The sequence below is a fragment of the Schistocerca gregaria genome, chromosome 2 (assembly GCF_023897955.1).
Source record: "Schistocerca gregaria isolate iqSchGreg1 chromosome 2, iqSchGreg1.2, whole genome shotgun sequence".
Lineage (NCBI taxonomy): Eukaryota > Metazoa > Arthropoda > Insecta > Orthoptera > Acrididae > Schistocerca > Schistocerca gregaria.
The window spans coordinates 612,237,431-612,243,128 of record NC_064921.1 but is presented as its reverse complement, the minus strand read 5'-3'; the positions used below and the strand labels follow the sequence as shown (position 1 = coordinate 612,243,128).

The 5,698-nt window shown below is 43.5% G+C and overlaps 1 pseudogene; it reads right to left on the bottom strand.

Annotated features, from left to right (window-relative positions):
• Positions 1-3,164: 3,164 nt before the first annotated feature.
• On the bottom strand, positions 3,165-3,235 carry LOC126337510 (U6 spliceosomal RNA; annotated as a pseudogene).
• Positions 3,236-5,698: the final 2,463 nt, after the last annotated feature.

Genomic DNA, 5,698 nt, shown 5'->3' with positions numbered 1-5,698 from the left:
ATATAAAAATGACCTAGTAGATAGTGTCGGAAGTTCCTTGCGGCTTTTCGCAGATGATGCTGTAGTATACAGAGAAGTTGCAGCTTTAGAAAGTTGCAGCGAAATGCAGGAAGATCTCCAGCGGATAGGCGCTTGGTGCAGGAAGTGGCAACTCACCCTTAACATAGACAAATGTAATGTATTACGAATACATAGAAAGAAGGATCCTTTATTGTATGATTATATGATAGCGGAACAAACACTGGTAGCAGTTATTTTTGTAAAATATCTGGCAGTATGCGTACGGAACGATTTGAAGTTGAATTATCGTAGAAAATTAATTGTTGGTAAGGCAGGTGCCAGGTTGAGATTCATTGGGAGAGTCTTTAGAAAATGTAGTCCATCAACAAACGAGGTGGCTTACCTAACACTCGTTCGACCTATACTTGAGTGTTGCTCATCGGTGTGGGTTCCGTACCAGGTCGGGTCGGGTTGACGGATGAGATAGAGAATATCCAAAGAAGAGCGGCGCGTTTCGTCACAGGGTTATTTGGTAAGCATGATAGCGTTACGGAGACTTTTAGCAAACTCAAGTGGCAGACTCTGCAAGAGAGGCGCTCTGCTTCGCGGTGTAGCTTGCTGGCCAGGTTTCTGGATGAGGTATCGAATATATTTCTTCCTCCTACTTGCTTCCCCCTACTGATATCTCCCGAGGAGATCACGAATGTAAAATTAAAGAGATTCGAGATCGCACGGAGGCTTTCCGGCAGTCGTTCTTCCCGCGAACCATACGCGACTGCAACAGGAAAGGGAGGTAATGACAGTGGCACGTGAAGTGCCCTCCCCGACACACCGTTGGGTGGCTTGCGGAGTACAAATGTAGACGTAGATGTTTCCCTTCATATCTGTAAGGTAGGAGACAGAAGACTGTCCCTCAGTGTCAACAAAGAGGGAAGAGGTTGAACTGTGAGTGGGATCACGTAAAGTTGAAGGTGCCAAAGTACTTTGTATGGGGTCCGACGCTTTTCTTGATATGTAACAATGATGTGCCGCTAAACATGATTCAACAGTATTTTCTCTTCGTAGATGACGCAAGAGCTAGTGTTAGGCGTGTTAACGAGGTGCAATTTGAAACAAATGATGTAGCTACTAAGGTAGACGATTTCACTACGCAACTTTCAGACAACAGATTACACAAAACTACAAACAAATCGTTTCCTGACACGAAGCTCTTGTAAAAGTGGAATTTTAGTGTCACAGGGTGGTCAGCCAGCGAAGTCGACTATCTTCGGCAGAAATTGCTACGTTCACTCGGTGAACACTTTCTTATGAATTGTACACAATGGTGTGCACTATTGAGGAAGTTTCATTTGCAGTAGGGTTCGAGTAGAACCGGAAAAAAAGCCTCAGCTATTGACATGGAAGTTACAAGGTTCACTTGATGCGCTATCCTTTTTCTCTGAGCAAGACTTCCTCGCAGTAGATCAGAACGTTACTGTGTAATGTTTTATTTGCTCACATACCTACTGTTTTGTCATGTTTTATCAGTTTGTTCATAAATTTCGTAATAAACATTCAGTTTAATGTTGTGACGAGTTCAATGACCCAGTAACTTTGCCTCGCCTGGCCCCGTGGAACCTGACAAAGAAATAAATTAATAATGTCCTCCCTCAGCGAGGAAGAGAATCCACGAATTTCTCAGGTACGTTCAGGCTGTAGTCACTCAGTGATGAGAAGATTTCTTGGAACCGGTGAATTGCTGGAATGATGATTGTGACAATCCATTTGTTATTCCACATAATCCCACACGTTATCAATGGCATTAAGATCGGGTGATCTAGCGGACAAGTCTAGGTGCGACAGGGTGCTGGAGTCTCCGAAAACCGAGAACGTAAACGTGCACCCCTGTGTATCAACCTGTTGTTATCCTGAATGACGGGAGAGCCCGCAGCATACTCATAATGAAGAAATAGAAGAAAGGGCATCTGTTGGTCACCGGGAATATTCAAATAACCACGGTAGCTAACACATGTTAGGAAAACCATCCCTAAAACATCACAGAGCCACTTCTTGCTGACCTGAACGCTCCACACGACTGTCATTAAACGCCTCATTGTACAGTCAGTGCATTTGACATCTTGCATTATTTGAAAAGGCGTGAAATCGTTACTCACATGGACACAACCAGACGCTTGCAGTCAGCTAATGTCCAGTTCCTGTTGTACCGTATTGACCATATTCTGTCAAAAAGTACGCCAGAGTGAAAGTGAGTTGCATCAGAGCCGGCCTCAGGCAGGCAAGGGTGTTATGCACTGCTGAGCAAAAAACGGGTGACAGGCATTGCGAAGCAGAGGCAGCTGGGCACAGGATAGCAACAGCCGACGCTGCAGTATGCTAGCGGAAGAATAGAAGCTTAGTTGGTTGGTTGGTTGGTTTGTGGGATTGAAAGGACCAGACTGCTACAGTCATCGGTCCCGTTTTTCAAAAAAAAAAAAAAAAAAGCTTCAAACACCCACAAAGAATAAGAACGAACAATGGAGATGACAAGAGACAACACAGGACAAGAAAGACACAGTCAGAGACCAGATAAAAGGTATTAAAATCACACAGAATGTGATAGTGGTCGGCCGACCATAGAGACAAAAAAGGAAAAGCCAACCACCTAGAAAACACTAAGAAACCCAGTCTAAAATCGTAGGCCACAGGCCAGACTCAACACAAAAAAAGATAAACACTTAGATCAAGTGATAAAAGCCCCCTGCCTGAACAAAACGCAAAACTAAGCCTGTTATGGCAGTGTCATCTGTTAAAAGGGCAGGGAGCGTATCAGGCAGCGCAAACGTCTGCCTGAGCACAGTTAAAAGGGGACAGGCCAACAGAATGTGGACCACCGTCAAAGCCGACCCACAGCGACATAGAGGCGGGTCCTCACGGCGCAGTAAATAGCTGTGCATCATTCGGGTGTGGCCAATGCGGAGTCGACAAAGGACAACTGATTTCCTGCGAGTGGCTCGCATGGATGGCCGCCACACATTCGTCGTCTCCTTGATAGCACGGAGTTTATTTCGTGTGGTCACGTTGCGCCATTCATCGTTCCAAATGGCGAAAACATTGCGGCGGAAGACTGCTCGCAAATCGGTCTCTGGTAGGCCAATACCCAGAGATGGTGGCCTGTTTGGCCAGGCAAAAATGTGGAACGCTTCACGATTTTGCGTGTCATCATTGCGCAGGGGCCATGCTAATCTTCTCTGTAAGGACAGAAGCCTTCCCCGCTTACCACAGAAGTGTTTAGAGTACATGCCATAACACCTAAACGAACATGGTTTGGAGTGTATAAACACTCAGCCACTCGAGTGCTAACATATTCTCGGTGTCAGTATCATAGACTACACCACGAGTCTATGACACCCAGAGCGATATTCCGGAATGCAGTACGGGGTCTGCTGTTCGACCATGGAATGGGGCAGCCTGCCCTGTTTCATGAGAGAAACTAGCAGCTGCCAATGGAGCAGAAAGCTGCTTGCTCGCTGGAGGGAGGTCACGGTCACTTCCGCGATATCGTCAGTTGCACTGCCACACTGTCATCAAGTCGCAGCTGGAGACGTCACTGACAGTGACACTCGAGTGATGTCACACTCGGCCTCGCTCTTTCCGCTGTCAGCAATGCCAGATGTCTATACTGTTTCGCATGAGATGCTATTGGATGCCTCCATTAAGCTGTTTCTGATGTACTATGGCCAAGGTCTGGAATAAGTAAGTTAAACAAATCTACTATCGTCCTGATGTCTCATTTCACTCTCCATGTGTACAATCCATGGGTCATAGAATATTGGTGTCAGATCCTTGACGCAGCCTTCTTAGAGCAACATCTGATCCTACAGCCTACAGAAGGGGAGTCCAAAAAATTTTAATTGTATTTTTGCCGTGGAGAAAAGGTTTGACAGTCGGCGAAATTTGTGAATTATATTTCATTGTGAATAGAGAACCAGTGATTTTTCGTAGTCTTATAGGTAATTGAAGGCACAATTGGTTAGCGCCTGTTAGATTTGCGCAGTGTAATCTTAAGAACCACTCAGCGCCATGTATTGAATCTATTGAAGTAAAATTATATACATGTAATCGTTAGCAGTATACGGCTAGGCAACGCCGGGAGTCGAGATGTCTCGTAATCAGGTGTAAGAATTAAGTTAATGTGTCTTATTTTCTTTTCTTGTGAATGTTAGTTCTCAAAACGAGTGTTGTCGAGGACAAAGGTTCGACAGAATCAGAGACACACAGTACACAGTGTGCAGAGCTGGAAACAGTACACACATTATCAGAAAAGGTAGCACAATTAGCAGGTGATGATACAGAACTAGGTACGTTGGTTGAAACAGAATCGTCACATTGGGGTGTAGTTTTGTCAGTCGCAAGTTTAACTGCTCCTTTTTCTGGTAAGTCAACTGAGGTAGTGCAGACCTTTGTAGGAGTCCTTGGAAATCTGGCTCCGATGGAAAGTGGGTTTGATAAGGGATTATTGAGTGTTACAAACTGAGACTAACAGGCGAAGCTAAAACTTATGTAGGATATACAGAAGCTCTTAATGGAGCCACAAACTTCAAATAATTTATAGAGGGGTTAATTCAGAGATATATGAAACTAAATACTGCCAGACACGATAGGGAACATTCAGGGGTAATAGCTAAGAGAAATATGGAAATCGTAGAACGATTTGCGGATAGAATAAGGTCTCATACCTCGGATTCAATTGGTGATAGAAAGACAGATCCAAGTGTTTTGGATAGTCTTTTGTAGACCCTACGGAAGGATCGTCTTACTTTAACTATTCTGCATTACAGGGTCAAACTTCGACTATTACACACTTCTTTCACTTTACGCAAACGGAGTAAATCGGTTGGTTCTTTTTCACTAGATGAGATCTACACTGTATCTTGAGGGGCGTTGTGGAGGAACCATTGCGTTCATGGGCGGTTCCAGAGAAAACCGAAAAAACTTGATTCTTGGTCTATCAAAACCGAGCCGCTGATTCCAAGACGGATACGCACAGAAAACGGCTGAAATTTTTGTGATGTATTCCAAAGATTAAGATAATTCTCATTCATTGTTCCATCTCAGTTGCATATTTTCAATTAGATTAAATGTTTTGATCGCTACGGATCATCTTCAAATCTAAGTAGTTGCGTCAGCAAATCATCTTGTTTATTCACAACCACTTACCAGAGTACTGTATTCCTAAGATCTAGATCTCGAGCAAGCTTGAAAATTTTCGTGATAGATTTATCCATTATTGAAACACAGAGGTTTGAAGTTAGCCAAGTAGTACAGGTAAAATGCACACGTACAATCCGGTGTTTATAAAGTGACGTAGCATGGTGAAATAAGCTGTAAAGTGTGTATGTTACCATCAGAAGGTTTTTGGGAATCCCATGTTGTAGTACTGAACAGCATGAAAAATTTTTGTACACTTCAAGTCCGGTCTGAGTTGTAAAATTAATTCTGAAGTACTTCTGTTTCACATAAGTAAACTATCAAAATGTTACTGATCCATAAAGTTCTTTTCATATAACTCCGTTTAAAAGACTGACTGAAAAGTAGAATACTAGCTGCCTCTTTCTACCTTCCTTAATACTTTTAAAAATTTTCCCAAAAATTTCCGCACGCTAACATATTCGAGCTTTTTTTATGCTGAGAGAGACACAGTGCCAGGGGGAAACAAATG